This window comes from Anopheles stephensi, chromosome 3 (genome assembly GCF_013141755.1).
Source record: "Anopheles stephensi strain Indian chromosome 3, UCI_ANSTEP_V1.0, whole genome shotgun sequence".
NCBI classification, from domain to species: domain Eukaryota; kingdom Metazoa; phylum Arthropoda; class Insecta; order Diptera; family Culicidae; genus Anopheles; species Anopheles stephensi.
In genome coordinates, this window is record NC_050203.1 from 59,694,888 (window position 1) to 59,714,143 (window position 19,256).

General features: G+C 44.0%; 1 protein-coding gene across 8 annotated transcripts in view; it reads right to left on the minus strand.

Moving 5' to 3' along the window:
* Positions 1 to 19,208, minus strand: part of LOC118509291 (myosin-VIIa) — a 37,861-nt gene extending 18,653 nt beyond the window's left edge. The window contains exons 1-2 of one of the 8 annotated variants that reach the window (XM_036049715.1): positions 18,994 to 19,208; positions 15,774 to 16,235 (exon numbers count right to left, since the gene is read on the minus strand). The gene's annotated coding sequence lies outside the window, so the exon portion shown is untranslated. Of the gene's footprint in view, positions 1 to 15,773; positions 16,250 to 17,920; positions 18,218 to 18,943 lie in introns of those variants that run through there. The other 7 variants (XM_036049709.1, XM_036049712.1, XM_036049714.1 and 4 more) reach the window with 7 other exon arrangements.
* Positions 19,209 to 19,256: the final 48 nt, after the last annotated feature.

Here is a 19,256-nt window from a genome sequence, read left to right on the forward strand (position 1 = left end):
CACGCCAGACTGGTGACAGTGAGAGGGAAATTGATACCATTTGTCTGTCCGCTTTTTCCTTTCATTTCATTTTCCCCATCATTGCTGCTAAATAACAATGAGATAGAAGTGGGTGTGAAGGGTGGGGAAGGCCGGAGGGAAAGGAAGGAAGACTTTTGCAATGGCTGATGATGTTTTGGTTGCAATTTCGTTTAGAGTAATAAAAAAACACACCCCACTGTAGAGTTAAAAGGGTGGGATTGGGAGAAATTCTCATCGTACACAATTAAATGCCGCGATGGCGATGAACATCGCTTTCTACGCAGCGAGGTACGCATGATGATCGGTACCTGCGCGCCAATGAGAGGTGAATCGAAAGTGAAAACAATCCGATCTAAACTATCTCGACTAATAGAATAGGGTGAGAGAGTTCAACTCGAACAGTGTTCATATGCTCAACGCATGCTCCATGGAAAAGGATTTAAAAGATTAATTAAGAATTTGTAGAAGGAAAATGAGCCGCTCGTAATGATCTTGTAGTCTTATTTTCGCTCTTCCTTTCGATTTCAAATTAAATTAATATTAACTTCATACAAATAGCCTTCAAAACCTATAGAATTAATATCTCTAAAGATAAAAGCGAAAGTTGAAATTTTGCCAACCACCAGCTGTTCCCACGGAGATCCATTCAATCTATTCGGCCAATTGACATTGTGACGAGTAAATTACGAAACTTGTCCGATGGTTTTGCACTTTCTTTGGACAAACTACCCTCGAAAGAAACCATCAATAGATCATTTGTTTAACACGATGAAGTTGATGGATGAGTTTAACGATCGGTTAGACGTTTGGCAAGTGTTTGACCCTCGCTTCTGATCCATCCAAGATAGAGGTTAGCTTCTCAATTTATTTTAATTCAGTTTACTCTCTTCGGTAGCTTTAAATGCCTTCCCGTGTCAAGCAACCTATATGAGTAGCTACCGGATGAAACCAAAAAAATGGCAAGTGAAAAGTGAAAAGCTCCAGCAGTAACAACAAAAACACATTGTAACGTACGAAACTGTTTTCCTCGTCGCTTTCGCCGCTTAACTATTAAATGGTCCACGGCGCAAGATTGGTACGGCAGCAGGCAAGCAGAGAATACAAAACTTTAAACCAACCGCCACAACTGAAGGCAATAATTTAACGAAACAACGACGAGAAGAAAGATAAAACACAGCAACAAAACTATTTTACCTGTATAAAACCAGGTAAATAATCAACCGTAACCAGCGTGGCAGTGGCAGGAGTTTAGCTAAAAGTTTTGACCATTTTCCCTTCACAAAAATGTGTACATGCAACGGTGCGGTGCGGTGATGTGTAAAGTTTAATTGACGCGATTTGGACGTAGCTTTAGCTTGAAGTTTCTGATGTGTCTTGCTGCTTGCTTTGGTGTGTAGCTTGTACCCGGGTGCATGCTGGGTCAGTAGTTAAATTCAATTATTTTGGACGAAATTACCCTGACTGCCACTGGTACGCATACGCCTGTGCAGACAATTAATTATCGGTAATGAACGGCAAGACAAATGTGTGCAGTTTCCATCGTTAATCTTGTCCGCAGCTTAAGACTGTTCAAGGTATTTTTTGAAATTGCAAAACTGCTCCACCATTACGTCTGTTATTTCTCCTCTAAGTTGAATAGTATAAGGTTGTAGTTGCGGTTGTATGTTCATAATTTGGCAGGGATTCCAATAATCTTAAGGTTTTATATTTTGTGATTTAAAAATTTTTAATTAGCATTCAGTGAGATTTATTAAGGAGGAACTTGGTGAAAATTATTTTAAATTCCTTTTCTTATGAAAAATGTCAAAAGCCTATTATTTGACCATAAAAGCATAGCATAAATTTATAATGCTTGATTAATTTATTGATTGGCTTTCTTAAAAAAATGTTAAGCTTAATGATGTAAGCTTATCTTACAAGTACTCCATACTATTAACAAATCTCATCAGCTCATTATTAGTAACTCGAATAAAAAAATACATTTAATAAATAACATGTTGTGTTTTTTGTTAAAAACGGCTTAAATGTTCATCACACTTCTCAGTACTAAAATTAAAGTGTAACAATTCTCAATTGGATTTTTTAACAACAACTGGCTGATTTTTTCACGCCTGGGAGGTTATCTCTCGAACTCTTGCAATTCTGAGAGATACCAATAAAACTATAGCATTTCAATCTTTTCGCTAGTTACATTCTGGATAGACTTCCAACACTTTTGACCAATTTTTCCTATTTGGGAATTGCAATTAATTACTCGATAATTAATTGGCAATCAAAATGAATTGGCCTCCGGAATGATTGATCGAACAAAATAATCATTTAAAAATCAAAGGAGAAGGATAAGGATAAAAAACTTCCTGGTCATATTGCTTGGCAATATTGTTACTATATTATTCTTATTTATTAAAATTGTATGTCTCAAGAGCTCTATAAAGTCAAATGTAACAATTGACAATTGAGAGCAAAGGAATAAGCAAGGACGGAGGTACGCGTAAGCGATAAAAAGGGCCATATAAAGTAAAAGCTACCAGAAGGGCGGGATAGTCTATGTTGGGAAGAAGGATATTGGCTATAAACAATTTTAATCCTTTGTATCTACATTGACGATCCTCAAGTCTCACCAAAGCCAGCTACTAACAGCCTTATCATATAATTCACCTCATATAATTAATAAGGTCATATAATTTTTTTTTTTATTCATAAAGAACGGCCTGGCCGTATTGCTAATAAGGTCATATAATTACCTTATCAATATATTTTATTTGAATTTATTTAATAAATTCTAATTCACTCATAATGTGAAAATGTTCACGAAAGGGGGTGGTTGTGATATATTTTGAGGATTGAAGTGAGACTGTGTGCACTCGTATCGCTGGTCGGTTTGCAACTGTGTATTCGTTTGTCCATAATGATTTACATGTAATTCGAGTAGTTCGTGTAAGTGTATAACAGTCGAGTAGTCCTAATCTTAATCCTTAATTGTCTACTGTTTAATTCGTGAAATTTAAATGCATGCTCGAAAATTGTAATATTAAATCCTGTAGTTCAAATGCATGCAAGATTATATAATTATTCTAATTCCCACATTCCCGGCCACCAAAGAAGGAACTTCTTTAAATTTCATGCAAATGTGAATTCAAAACTAATCGTGTACTCCTGACGCAATGCTTATCTCCTATCTGCCTGTTATCATGTGTGTGTGTGTATATGTGGGTGCGTGTGGGCGTGTGTTTGTTTATCTTGATCCGTGATTGACACTTGTGAATGTAAACAATGTAGCGTGGTTTACAAGTGCGCATTAATCAGTGCATGTGGTTTCCGTGGTTTCAAGATGACTTAGCGGGTCTGGATTTGGTAGAACAGCTAGACGATTAGCTGCGCGGACGATATGCTTCCCTGAAGCAGTGCGCAGTGTAACAACGCGAACTACCCCGTCCTTTCCTGGATGTACTGCAACGATGCGCCCCATGGGCCAAGAGGTAGGATGAACATTGTCTTCCTTAATAATCACCAATTGATTTTGTTGTAGGACGGCTGCTTTACCGGAACAATATTTGGCCCGGGCTTGTAACTGTTGCAGATACTCCGGATACCATCGGGCCCAAATCGATTGGAGATGTTTTTGTACCAATTGGTATTCCTTCAGGTGATTGCTCGGCGTATTGGTGTAATCGATGTCTGGTACCGCTTGCATATTGCCACCGACAAGGAAGTGGCCCGGTGTCAGTGGTTCTAAATCACACGGCTCATCGGATAAAGGTGTTATTGGCCGTGAATTTAAACATTGCTCTACCTGGGCAAGCAAGGTAAGCATGTTCTCCTGCGTGATGCTTGTAGTGCCGATGGTTCTAATGATGTGTTTTTTAGCTGCTTTCACCGCTGCCTCCCATAAACCTCCAAAATGCGGCGCTCTCGGTGGGATGAATTTCCACTTCATCTGATTCGTCGCGCACCAATCAAATATTGCAGCTCGATCGTGTTCGTCGCATTTAAGCATCTTGTAGATGCGATTCAGCTCGTGCGCGGCTCCCTTGAATGTGGTTGCATTGTCGGAGTGAAGTTCCCTGATTTGACCGCGGCGTGCAACCAAACGACGAAGTGCATTTATGAATGCTGTTGAGGTTAAATCGCCAACCAGTTCGATGTGTACCGCTCGTGTTGAAAAACATACAAAAATAGCGATGTATGCTTTGATCGGACTTCTGTTGCGGATGGTTGGTTTTAGGTAGATTGGCCCGCAGTAATCCACTCCGCATACCGAGAATGGCCTTGTTGGTGTGACGCGTGATGTTGGCAGATCGGCGATAGTTTGTTTGATGAGTGTTGGTTTTACCTTAAAACACGCGTGGCAAGTGTGGTACACGGATTTGCACAAATTGCGACCACCAATAATCCAAAATCTTTGGCGCAGAGTAGATAGCAGCAATTGTGGTGCAGCATGCAACTTTTGCAAGTGAATCGAAACAGCTAGTAGTGCGGCAAGTGGGTGCTTTGAAGATAAGATGACCGGGTGTTTTTCTGCTTCTGTTAGTTGTGCGTTAGTGAGCCGGCCACCGATGCGCAGGATCCCGTCGATGTCGATGAAGGGTGAGATCCACTTCAGTTTGGAGTTCTTTGGAATCTCTTTGCCCTTCTGTAGGGCTTGTATCTCCTCGAAGAAAGTGTCTCGTTGTGATAGGTAACACAGTTTGAGTTCTGCCGCCTTGAGTTCGTCCGTAGTGAGAGGTGGTATGTGTTTTGAATGTGCCGTATTTCCCTTGTGAAGCTTCGCGTTATGAATAAAGCGCAAGCCGTATGCAACAACCCTTTGCAGTGTGTGGTAAGCCGAAATTCGGGAAAACAACCTGTTCCGAAATTCGCAGATTGTAGATGTTGTTGCAACCCGTGGTGAAGTTAACCTCTCCTCCTCTGCGCTCTCAGCCTCGTTTGGTGGTGAAGTGTTTTGTGGCCAATCTTCAGCGTTGCGTGCTAACCAATGTGGCCCGTGCCACCAGCGTTCACATGCCAATAGTTTCTCTGGTGTTAAGCCACGCGAGATGTCGTCTGCTGGATTGTCGGTGCCTGGAACATGCTTCCAGCACTGTATGCCGGAAGTTTGCTGGATTTTAGCCACCCTGTTGGCTACGAACGGCTTCCAGCGATTTGGTACGGAGTTCAACCAGTGAAGTACAGTCATTGAGTCGGTCCAACAGATTGTAGTAGCAGAAACCTTCAGTGAATTAATCACCTTCTCGTGTAGGAGTGTGGCCAATCGCGCTGCACATAATTCCAACCTAGCTATAGAGTGTGAGTTAGATAATGCGACGACTTTCGACTTGGCTGTTAGCAGCTGTACGGTGACTCCTTCCAAGCCTTCAGCGCGGATGTAACAACAAGCGCCGTATGCTAGTTGTGATGCGTCAGCAAAGATGTGTATTTGCAGACTTGTGGCCGTGCGTTGAGCTATGTACCGTGGTATTCTCAGGTTGCGCAGTGAGGATAAGGTAGAGTGGAAGTTCAACCATTCTTGCTGTAGGTGCGATGGTAGCTCGCTGTCCCAATCCCACGATCTTCCGTTCTGCTTTAGAGCCCACAGTTGCTGCATGAACATTTTGGCGATGATGATCGTTGGACCCAGCAACCCGAGGGGATCGAATATTTTAGCTATGTATGACAAAACTAGCCTTTTTGTCATGCGGGATGGTGTAGGTGGTATATCGATCCGAAAACGTAGAGTGTCAGCAGCTGGTTCCCACATGATACCTAACGTGGAAACCTGCTTCGAATCCTTCCATTCATGCGTTAGTTGAACTGCTACATCTTCAGACGGCACGGTTTGCAATGCTTCGGTGCGGTTTGAAGCCCATTTCTTCAGTGTGAAACCAGCTGAATTTAACATGCCTGATATCTGCTTCTGCATTTCAATCGCTTCATAGATATCATCGGTACCCGTTAACAAATCATCAACGTAGAAGTCGTTTAGGACAGCGTTCACTGCCAGCGGGTACTCTTCCTTGTTGTCAATAGCAGCTTGTTTCAAGGTCCTTGTAGCTAGAAAAGGAGCTGATGCTGTGCCGTACGTAACCGTCTGTAGTTCAAAGGTTGAGATGGGTTCAGCAGGATCTTCTCTGTACCGGATGCGCAGATATCTACAATCATCGGGACTGTGTAAAATTTGCCGATACATCTTCTCTACGTCGGCAGACAATGCGATGGCACGAGAACGGAACCGAAGGATGATCGATAGGAGATCTTCTTGAACGACTGGTCCCACCATGAGTTTGTCGTTCAACGAGTAACCACTCGACGTTTTGCACGATGCATCGAACACGACGCGAACCTTCGTGGTTGTGCTCGACTCTTTAACAACGGCATGGTGTGGAAGGTAATAGTGATCTATCGAATCATCTGCAGGACTGGTAAGTCGTTTCATATGCCCCAACTGTTCGTATTCTCTCATGAATTTGGCATACTCCTTTTTCATTGTAGGATTACTGTTCAACCGCCGTTCCATACTACGCAATCTACGATCAGCTATTTGTTTCGACTCTCCTAAAACGACATTAGGATAGGGGTTAAAAGGCAAACGAACGACATACCTTCCACTTGTAGTGCGAACAGTTGTTGCAGCGAAATGCTTTTCGCAAGCATTCTCCTCGACCGATAGCACAGGATCCTCGGCTATGGTTTCGCTCTCCCAGAATCGATGCAGGATCTCCTCCAATGTGGCATCGTGTGCAGAAAGATGACACAGCCGCGGACCGGCTGATATATGATGAGAGATGCCGCTGACAACCCAACCGAAACGGGTTTCAATCAGCCACGGCTTGCCTCTGCCAATAGAGCGCTTGCGACCGGTGTGCAGCTCCCAGAACGTATCGCCTCCGATGACGATATCGACTTGCCCCGGATGATTAAAGGTGCTGTCCGCCAATGCCACATCCGGCATTTCCCATGAAGAGATGTCCGTTGGTGAAGTAGGAATGTTTGTACATGGCGTGTCCAGAACCAGGAACGCCATTTCCGTTGAGAAGGGTTGTGTCTTGGAGTGAACGGTGGCGACGGTCGAACCCTTGACCAGCTGTACCGAATTGCCGATGCCCGAAACAGCGACGTTGACCCTTTTGCGACTGGTCAACAGCCTTCGAGCTAGGTCTTCCGCGATGAAATTCGATGTGGAACCCGAATCCAATAAAGCCCTTGCTTCGTGGATGTTGCCGTAGTCATCCTTGATTTGGATGTTTGCCGTTGCAAGGAACACATTGTCGTCATCCGTTTGAGCAGACATTGTAACCGTTGTGGGAGGAGTGTAGCGTGGAGTGTGATGCAATAAGCTGTGATGACGCTCCCGACATATGCGACACGAAAATTCCGATTTACACTCCCTCACCTGATGATTGCTGCTCAAACAATTCCAGCACAGTCGATTCGTTGCAACAATGTCTCGTCGTTGCTGAACTTCTTTACCTGTGAACACTGGGCAGTTGCGCAAAGTGTGACCTTCGGAACACTCCAGTGGACACTTTGGCGGTTGGATGAGGGCAGACGAAGGAACAGGAGCCGGGCGAGAAGTAGCTGCATACGCGATGAACCGTCGTTGCACTGGCTGCCGACTGTTGCCGGCCACCTTGGTACCACCAGCGCTTTGATCCATCACGAAAGTGTTGGTCGATTTCAAGATTTGGATCCGATCTTGAACAAACTCGATCACATCCTTGTATTTGTCCCGCGTGAAGTGTACCGAATGCTTTTCCCAAGCCAACAGCGTTTCCCGATCTAACTTCATAAGCAGCATATTCGACAGCGGTGTATCCCACGAATCTACCGGTTCCTTTAACTTCACTAATCCGTTCACGAAGCGCGTGAATTCATCCACCAAGTGGGAAAGCTTATCCACGCACACCGAATGCACTCCGGGGAGATAGTGCATTTTCCGATAATACTCACGGATTAGTAGACGCGAGTTGTCGTACCGTTTAAGCAGAGCAGCCCATGTGATTGCGTAATTGTCTTCCGTTAGAGGTGTGTGCTCGAAGGGTAGTGCAGCCTCTCCTTTTAGCGATGAAAGTAAGTACTGCAGTTTTGCGATGGACGGAAGCTCAGGCGAAGCGTCGATCATAGCAAGGAAGCGATCGCGGAACGACAGCCATTTCGTATGATCTCCATCGAACGTTGGAAGCTCGATTTTGGGTAAGCGTAGGTTTGGTGCGTGCGGTCGACCAAAAGCGAGTGTCGACGAAGCCAAACCTGTCGTATCGTTGACCGCTCCTTCTTCCTTGGGTTGATTTGCACGTAAAAATGATTTCAGCTTCCTGCAACGTTCCTCGAAGTGGATTCTCTCCATAATGCACGCTTCGATTGTTGCATCACTTTCGTCGAGTTCCTCCAGTTTAGAAATAGCGGCGAAGAACCCTGCCTGATGCGATTCCAAATTCTCTAACACCTCCGGAATCTGTTGGGCGTCGTTGGGTTGGAAATCCGTCTGGAACCGCTCCATGGATTTAATGCTTTCCACAGCAATCCTTTTCTTCAACTGCACTGCCTTGATTTTCTTATCCATTGCTTCTCGAAAATATCACACGAAATATCACACGACGGTAACGAACAACTCGTTGGCGCGAAATTCGAAATGGTGGAGTGTAACCGACCGTTGCCCTTGACGCGGGGCCGAATGCGATGGCGAATTTGTCACGTAATGACTTGCACAATTTCCGTATACCGAGTTCCACTCTTGGTTGCAGAATGAAACTTCCTCTCCGTATATCACGATCCGGTTCGAAGGACCAACAAATGTGAAAATGTTCACGAAAGGGGGTGGTTGTGATATATTTTGAGGATTGAAGTGAGACTGTGTGCACTCGTATCGCTGGTCGGTTTGCAACTGTGTATTCGTTTGTCCATAATGATTTACATGTAATTCGAGTAGTTCGTGTAAGTGTATAACAGTCGAGTAGTCCTAATCTTAATCCTTAATTGTCTACTGTTTAATTCGTGAAATTTAAATGCATGCTCGAAAATTGTAATATTAAATCCTGTAGTTCAAATGCATGCAAGATTATATAATTATTCTAATTCCCACACATAACATAAAAAACCTTTGTTTTCTTCTTTCAATGAGGTATATTTTCAATTTTGTTTGACTTTTCCTTATAACAATACATATATGTGTTTGTGTATTCTTTCTGCCTCGGCACTACAACCTCGAGAGGACTCAGTCAGCCATTTCTATGACCTGATTTTTCCCGTAGCAAAGTAATCAGCCCTGCAGGCGGAGAGGGGATCTGGAAGGGGTTTGAGCCTCGGTCTTGCCGCGTGAAGAACGCGCCGTTATCGCCTCAGCTACCGACCAGCCGCATGATTATTTATAGTGGCATAAGAAAAGCTTACAAATAAGCATGTGGGTTTGATATCCATTGGTTTTAAGTTATCGTTTATTGATTTATTCAGACGTTTATTTTAACTATATCAGCAATTTAGCAATCAGAGAAAGAGGTCAAGTTACAAAAATGTATCATGATATAAAATTAATTATTATTTCAACTTTTTGATCTTCTAGAATGATGAGAATTTAACGATAATTTTGCAACTAAAGTCCACGATCTGTGAAATAAAATCATCACATCCCGCAATGTCCTGTAAAACGATACCCATGGCAAAAAAAAACAAACATGACCCACAAAAAGAACTCGACAGTATTTTTTTTTTTTTTTGGAAATCGTATCCAGTTGTCACGATTTCTATCCTCTCTTAAACACCGCCAATTCCTTTTCAATCATCCTCAAAAATCCATCATCAACTACACACTGTCACCCCTAAAAATGCTCACATCACACATGAACATTCATTCTTCGTTTCGCCCGGTACACCGACCCGGTTTCAAAAACTGTCGGCCGCTTATAGCTCTTAATCTCAACCGCAGTCCCGAACGGCGAACGGATCCATTCCGAGCTAATTGGCTTTCGAGACAACTTTCGCCCCGATCACGGATCCGATTAGCTCGATCAACAGCCAAACGGTGAAAACGGATCGATCGCGACATTTTGTCACACGAGCGGCCCGACCAACCACCCGATTGCACGCTATATCGACCGATTTCTATTGTAGAGTAAATAGCAACCAAAAAAAAAAGGGTGTTCACTCGGTGGGAGACAAAATCGTGCAAAAATTAATCCACTTTAAAGCTCCATAAGCAACCCACGACAAACAAAATCAAAAACAAAAGCTCCCGGCACTTTCCTCGACTTATGATCGCTGGCTAAGCCTGTTTCTTTTGCGTTATAAATGGCACCGGGCACACAGCAACAGTTCGCCAAATGTCCAACTCCATTCCACCGGGGTTGAGTTTGAATAATTTATTGCTCATTTGTTATTCTATTATAAACAACACGACCTCACTTCAACCACACATACAAAAAAAGGGAACAAAACAAAGCGGAGGCAAAGTGCATCGTTCGACTAATATAGACGGACAAATGAAAACTTCACCCAAAAAACCGAACTGCACCGAACAAGGTAGTAGGAAGTGTATCGTGCCAAGAAGAGAGTAATCCACGTCTTTTCCTTACCCTACGAGAAGAGGTCACGCAACTGAAACCTCTCACACACACACACGCTCACCGATCCGATGCACTACAACGATTGCACTAATTCACTTTTGTTTATTGTATGATAATATTAAGCCATCTCCCGACAGCGGTCGGCAAAGGTGAGAAACGGTGGGCCCATTGTTTGCTGCGTGCTTCGGCTAAAAACATGGAAACACTTCCGTCTTATTCGTTGTCGCTTCTCACTCGCCCTCTCACTCTTCTAACCTAGCATTGCGAACAGTTCTTTAACCATTTTTGTCCGATAATCTCCAATGCGGCAGTATGATTATAGCACCGAAAAACTTCCCGGTAACATAATTCGGTGAAAAGTGAGAAACTGTGGCACACCCGGGGTTGTAGTCGCCCCAACAACGGTTACAATCTTCACCAACCACATTAAGCGATAGCATCGTCGGCTGAGGTGTGATGATCATTTCCGCTTTGCTTTAACTTGGTCTTGCTTTACCGCCGCACTATTTGATTGTTACTTTTGATGCTTCTTCTTTGCGTTTGTTTTGTTTTTTTTTCCCTACTCCCTTTTTCTTCTTACTTCTTATATTTTCACATCAATAAAATTAGGTAAACAAACAGCTGGAAAGCGAATCTTTCCGCTGCTGTTTGTTCCCATGAAAAAAACTTTGTTCACTCTTTTCGGGGCGGCAAGTTACGCGCGTGCATACACACAATAGGACATATCACAAGTATGGGGCGTTTGGGGTGATAAACCACGCACAAACCCCAACAGAGAAAAAAGGGGGCTCATTTTCTTGAGAGAGTAAAATGTAATAACTTAATAATGCACACACCTTACGCAACTGCAAAATTGGTCCCCCCGCCCCGGCCGGCGATGCAATTGCACCGCCAGAAAAGGGTTTTTACTTTGTGGAAACCCGGAAAAATCGCGCGTGAGAGAGAGGGAGGGCAAAGATTTATCGTTATTATTTCCCTGCCTTGCTGTACATTTTTTGTTCCCCTCAAAGAAAAGATGCTTAAGTCATGCTTATATTTAGCGAACCTTGTGTGTCATGCCACCGTTCAATCATCACTTGTTGTCGAAAATACGCTTATGAAACCAAAGCCGCATCTCGAATTTTGAACCGTTTTTTTCATACAGACTCCCTCTGCAATGCAACACTCTGGTGCCATATATGTCACACGAGGTGCTAAAAATCTGTGTACATAAATAAATTTCACACCTTTTCCTACGCCACAGCAAACCCACCTTACTTTTTTGGGGGAGATTATCTAAAGCTCTGGGTGCTAAAAACATCGAGCTGCATCGACGGTGCAACCTGTGTAATAAAGATGAGAGCATCTGATACGGTGATGATGATCAAATTCTTACTCTGGTGGTCTGGACCAGTGGTGGGGAAAAGCAAGCCAGAGAACGTCGGCCCAGGCAAAGAAAACAACCTGTCGTACGAAGCTATCCCGCTAATCGTCAAGCACCCTGAAGCAGGAGGAGGAGGAGAGCGTTCCCGAAACTTCATCCAGCCCCATCAAATTGAAGTCACACATAGGCCCGCGAGTTTTTCTTTCCCATTCCTTCCCCTGTTTTTGTTGTTGTTTGGTTTTGCAGTAGATCGCGTAACGGTTTTCCGGATTCCAAACAACGCGCAGACTCATACTGCGAGCAGTATCGTAGAGGGTAGAGGAATATGGAAAGCTTTCTGAGGCAGTGTTTGCTTTCCTGTTTGCCAGGGACACTTACTGGGGTTTTTAAAGGGATTATTGTTGAAAAGAATGCAGCAAGATGAAACCGAGATACTTAAGAAAAGGAATTTCAACAATTTATTTAGCAAACTAATGGATATTTGAGTCTTAGGGAATAGATTCGAAATTCCAAAGATTTTTAACACCTTTCGCCGTGATCATAAAAGGTTGAGATAAAAGCATGTTAATAAATGTGAGATAGCTAATATTAATCTATTGCCAACTCAAGACATCAATGGTTATCAATTTTCTGCAGCAAGGTATCATACGGCCTTTACTTCATGCTTGATTTCTGATCAGCCGTAAAATTTGGACAAATCAATGCCAAGCAAAAACACTATAGTGTTCTAATGCCACAAGACCTTACAACAGAGCGAGCTAGAATAATTCAAATATTCCTAAAAATTCTAGAACACATGCCAAGGTAAAATAGAGGGAAATTATCTGGCAATGCTGGCACCTGGCGTCTGGCACAAAACAATGAATCTTTAGCAATAACCAGACAAACCTTTGAAAAGATTTTACTTATCCTTGAAAGTTGTTGAAAAACTGCTGTAGAATCCAGTTCCACCTCATCTCGATACTCTCTAAGCTTAATAGCGGAAGATACTCTCAAGATAAGGATTTGATCAGCAATGTCAAGGTTTTGGCTATCACAAAGTTAACTAGAAGATAAGTTTGCATTAAAAACAGAACTTTCTTTGAAACATATGGACAGGAGATTTCGTATCATTTCTAGTAAAGTACTTAAACGAGTAGCGCCATCTGAATGTCAAGGGTTGTAACAGACAAGGAATCTCGTTGCCTTTCATCCAATAAATATTTGTTTATTTTTTCTAGTGTTGATGATTCATGGAAATTGTTTTAAAATTCCTATAGCCACAGCTTTCTTGATGCATAAAGTTTAGGCAGCCACAAACATTCCAACGTCCAGAGAATGAATGCAATTCAACGCCAAAAGCGACACCAAAAACCGGAATATAAACACACCGACGCACACGCACATGCAAGCCCGGATCTTCACGGAATGTGACCGAACGGATCGGGCAGGAATCTTCTTCACCCAAAACACGTTTACTTTTTTATTACTATTTACATTCCACACGAAACTCCACCCATTACATATTCTCCCGCGACAGCAACGGGCAGCTACGGGCAGGCATTTCTGCGTTTGGTGGATTAGATATCGGAGAGTTTTTTCAACGCTCAGCAGCTTCGAACCTTTTTCTCCACGGAAAACGGAACGGAAAGAAATTTCACCATGCTCGAATCAGGTTTCGAGTCACACAACGTTTGAACACAATGATGGAGTTTTTTTTTGTTTGGTGTTTGTATATTTACTTTTGATCGATTAACCACCACCAGAGTCAGCAAAGTCTTCTAGAAGGTGTGCCACGGACTAGTACGAGCCTGCCCGTTTGGCTTGCGGTGGCGTGCCTGTTTTTTTATTGTGTGGAAGGCCCCATGCACATGTGGTGTACGGATGGAATATTTTATCATTTAGCAACCGGTCCTTTGCCATCAATCAACCCGCGAGACAATTCGATCGATCGCGGCCGATTCGAAAGGAGAGTGTGAAAGTTTGCTTAACTTTAGCGATTCACATTCCTCTAATCGAAACGTGTTCCATCAACATTGTAGATTTTCCTGAGCGTCTAATCATTCATTCTTTTATTGCGTTAAATAGGAGGGGTGAAGAAATGCATAAATAATTCGCTAACAGGAAATCCCGTTTAATTTTAGTTTTGTTGAATGAAGGTATATCAAATCAAAATTATATAAAATTTCAACAACGATTTAAAGTTATGCTTAAGAAGCCAACCGACTTCACTATCACTAATCTCTCGCATAGAAAAGGTTTTGTTACCCTCGAACGTACTCATAACCTATAAGCCACAACCTTGCCAGCAGGTAGTCAATACAACTGCAGACACTTCCATACGTATATCGCTTTACAGAATTCCCTATCGGAAGGGCAAGTCATAAGAATTCACCTGACACTGGTGCAAAGGTTTCCACTTGCATTCCCGAAACTCTGTAGTCCAGCAGACACAACCACAGACCTTCAAAAGCATAGCACTGGCAGTAGAAAATGGCCTCCCCCAGTTCTGTTTCTGTTTAGATGGTATGTAAAAATGCTAATCATTTCCATCGAACGTTGGGGTTCTCGAACATACATGGGAACACATTAGAATGCCATTGTAACCGATATCGAGCTACACAACCACAATAGCACACACGCGATAAGTCTTACCAGTTTTGGGGTGGAATGAATTTGATACATTGGCGCAAATCGCTGGTTGGTGTGTTTAAAGCGAAAGAAAGGAAGATTAAGTCCTTTGATTTTGAACAAGAGACGAACCTTTATTCCACAATTTGTACTTAAAGCCTATCGGGAAAAGCCTCTTCTAAAACTTCTTTAGACAACCATTTACATAAGGATTTAAATCACTTTTCCCCTGTTTTCCCTCTGTTTTTGTTTAGAGCACATTAAAGTAAATGTTTTGCAATTACCATTCAACCCCCAAACCAACTGTTTAACTGCAGCAGTTTTTCAGCAAACAGATCTTTTAACTACCAAACAAAAAAAGCACGACCACGACGACGTTGTTTGTTTTTGTCGTTGTTTTGTTTTTGGAGACAGGTTTTTTTGTTCATTCTTTTTTACCCCCAATGTTACCACCATCATCCTTCACTTTTTTTTCGCCCCCCAAACCCTCCTTCGCACCAATTTCTCCACAGCCTCCCATCCCGCTTTGTTTCTATTCTATCTGCAACATTACAGGGCGATTTTTCCAGCTCTTTCTCTCTCTCTCTCTCTCTCTCTCTCTCTCTCTCACACACACACACTACTCTCAGCTACCATCCACATAGCTGCCGTGCTGTGCTGTGCACGGTTTCGGAATGAAATTGTATTGTTACAGCCACCTTTTTCCAACCTGGTGGCGCGCTCTCAAGCTCGACCAAACTTAGACACGGTACGCGAACGGTGCCGTATGGTAGTGTAAGTGTCCGTGCTTTTGTTGCTGGATATTCATGAACCTTCTCTACCGTGACCGATCGCGTTTGGCAGTAAATGCTGGGTGCTTGCGGAGTGATGGCGGGGGCATCAGGCTACCTGAGGCCAAATGTAAAATTATCTTTTTTTGTTTAATAGAAACAACAAAAAAATGGTACGAGGGTGACCAAAACCATGCTATCCGGAGCGTGTGTCACACAACAGGGGGAGTTTAGTGCATGTTAGGTGCGGTGCGGTTTTCGTTTTCATGATGGTGTTCCAACAGAAACCGATCGCGAACGCATTTACAATTTGCAACAAAACGTGTCACGCCGCGCGGTTATGAAATCGGGTAAAACGTTTACAACTTGTCCATTGTTTTGTCGCAGTGGATTTTTTCGTTGGGAATTAGTTTACTTAAGGTTTGTATAGATTGGAATTAAATAGAAGTAAGAAATGAACCAGCATATACTCACCTTGAGCTCAAATCAGTATTTTTGCTTCAATGAAATCAGTATCCAGGAATGCTCGCAATGACTCAATCTTCTTTAACGTAATTTTGATTAAACCGATTGCACTGATTTAAGTGACCAAGCAAACCACTCTTGAAACACTAATTCTTGCTTCCTTTTTTACCACTGCAGATGATATGTTATCATGCTATTTGCGATAGGATTTCTTTATGTTATTTTTTCTCAAAATCACTTCCTAATTTCCATCGCCATTACTATCGATTCCACACACACTTACAGGCACTAAACTCACTCACTCAAAAAACTGTGGCAGACAATTACACTCACTCACTCATAAACAGACGTTCTTCGAATCCGCGATCGCGATCGGTGTGGAATTTTCTTCTTCTTCCCCCTCACCGGTTTTTCTTAACGCTCGCTTTTCCGCGCTCTATTCTCTGCAACATAGAAAAAAAAATCGGCCTGCTGCTACCACACGGCTGTTAGAAAATAGTGATAAAAATGAAACAAAAACACACATTGCGCTACCACACACACACACCAGCTTGCATACATCGGCACAAACACACACACATACGATGGTGGAAAAATTCTTCACCCGTTCGAAATTCACCTCCCCAATATCCGATCGCAGTTACTAGCATTCTTCACCGGGACCGGGACCGGACAAAAGCAGCACACTCACAAACACACGCACAGAGCACGGGGAAATCTTGACCAGATCTTGCGTGCTTCGTTCCGATCGGGCTTGAAGCAGCTTCCCTAGGGCGTTCTTCCTCTTCCTTACGTTGGTCTTACGATTTAACCGGGGCAACCTGCCGGCCAGCCCGGGAATGATGCGCCCGTGGATGGTGCTGGTCTGCTCGTTCTGTCCAGGGTTTTGCTGCTTCGGCGGGCGAAAACTGCCGTTAATTACGCTGGCACGGAACACCTTCTTCGATATGCAGCTTCATTCCACCCTCCTCCCCGGTCCTCCCCCCCCCCCCACACATCACATTTCCTTCCTCACCGTGGAACCGGTTCGATCGTTTCTAGCCAGAGCGAGCGAACGAACGAACGAACGTCGGTTCGTCGCTTCAGAATCGAACGGTGCAGTCACCGCGCATACGGAAGACTTCTTCGGCGGGGCAGAAGACGAACCCCGTGTTGTGGTTGTGTGTTGTGCTGCTGCTTCCATATGCCTGTGTGTGTGTGAATGTGTTTTGTGTACGGCAGAGAAAGGTTGCAACGCCGCACCAGGCAGGGTACGAGGATCGAAGATCGAAGGGAAATCGGGATCCGAAGTGCCCGTGGTGCTAGAGAAAAAAGAAACCCACGTTCCCAAAGCAGGAACACACTTCTCGGTGACCTGTTTCTTTTACTTCGATTCTCTCTTGATTTGAATAAAAATTTCATTTCTTTTCATTCTGCCTTGTTCAGCTTTTCGTTCGACCACGGGAAACGTGTGCGAGGGAATAACACCTTAAGGCTTTTTTTTCGGTTTTCATTCTTCGGGAAGAAGAAAAAAGAAATACATGTTTGGTATGTACGTATGGAAAAAATGTTTAAACAGCTCAATGTCAGCAGTCCACTGTTATCGCGCTGGACATGGATTAAAATTCTACCAATAATGAATTCCTTAGGTAGTGAATGTATGCAGAGAAGAGAAGAAAATTGTTCCACAAACGAAAAAAGAAATTAACATACACACAGCTAGCACACACGCACACTACTAACACACAGCTTTTCATCACAGGTTAATGACGCAACTAGCAGACGATCTCATCGCATGATCATCATCATCATCGCGATCATCACCTTCAGTGTGTGTATTACGGGAGCAGTACGGATGATGGACGAAATAACACAACCTCGAACCACAAGCACACACGATCGCGCGCACACACACACACACGCTCGTCACCTGATCACGCAAGAATGATCTTTCGGGAACAGACGAACCGTACCGGGCGTGCAATTAGCGCACTCGGTGTGGTGTCTATTGATTACACAAATCGTTGTACAGGTTCGAATGGGCAATTTTTCTTTTTCACCGGGAGGAAAATCTTCAATCGATGCTACACCACATTTCACACCACACTATCAGCCGTAACTGCCATCGCGAATGGACAGTTTTCTTTTGCTTCGGGGAAAGGAAAAACGACACGTACACTTTTCCGGTGTCTAGCACAATCCACACTGCTGCTGCCGTTACCGTTACTAGAGCCTGCGTACGCATCAAAGGTATTACTCCGACTGGCCGTTGCCGTCTTCCAACACAGTCTCACAGGTGGCCACTGAACCCTCGCGGCTCTCGCGAAACGGTGGAAAACTGAGTTATCTCTCGTCGCGTCACACGTCCGCGATCGTTCGCTCTCTCGCCGATGCAGTTTTGACAGTTCTACCCATTCTCCGGGGCGTTGTTGTTGATTGTTGTTGACAACAACACAGCAACAATTTGACAGCCACGTAAAATAGCACAAAGCGTCTTCCTTTACTGTAAATGGGTAACAGGCAGCAGATATTCTTCGTCCCTCAAACTGGCATATGTTGGTAGCTCCACATAGCTCGAAATGCACTTCCAGCTCACACACGGTGTAGCAGTATCAGTAACCATTTTTCACGCTCAACCTCTCTCCGACATTCTCACCACCGCTCACGAAACGCGCGTTTACGCACACACAACACGGCCGGCAGTATCGGCCGGTAACCGCGATAGCAATGGCATCGCACATCACTCTTTCATTCCGCCACGGTCCGTAGGCTTTCACCTTCTCTTTCTCTGCACCTGAGTATTGGCAACCGCCGTCAGGTACGGTACTCGAAGGGATGACGCTTCACGCACCTTTTCTGGACGCATTCACAATGCCAAACTGTCGACACACACACACACACAAATCAACAAAAGCCTAAATGAACCTGCTGTCGTTCTGAAAAATCTGTTGCCACCGACGGGGGTTTGGTCGGTGCCGGAAGGAAAAGGTGTGTTCGACGGATGGTGCCTTTTCACGCTTGACGTACTCCCATTGGCAGCATTAGTAACAGCATCCACCCCTAGTCACGTTACTTCCGGTCCGGGTTCGATGAGCACAGGGAGTAGAACGCGATCGTCGTTGTTCGGGTCCACATTCTCGCAAGTGTCACGGGATTGACCGAGCAACTACAGCACCAAATCGTAGAACGCAGAAACTAACCACTTTTCCACCGTAAAATAGCTTATTGTTTTTCACCAAACTTTGCTTACAACTCAGCGCGTCCGAATGTGGTGCGTGTTTATTTCGCACCGCGATATGCAACGGGCTTCGAGAATGGAACGAAACACTTTGGAGGCCCGTACGTACCACCCTACAGAAGGGTGAGCTTGTGTGAGTGTGTCCGGGGTGGCGTAAAGTGCCCTATAATGCAAGCTGCGACACACACTCACGCACCTTTGCTCACCGCGAAAAGCGCGATGACTGCGCGAACAGGTGAGCAATCGAAGAGAGTTATCGCACTATGGGACCAATT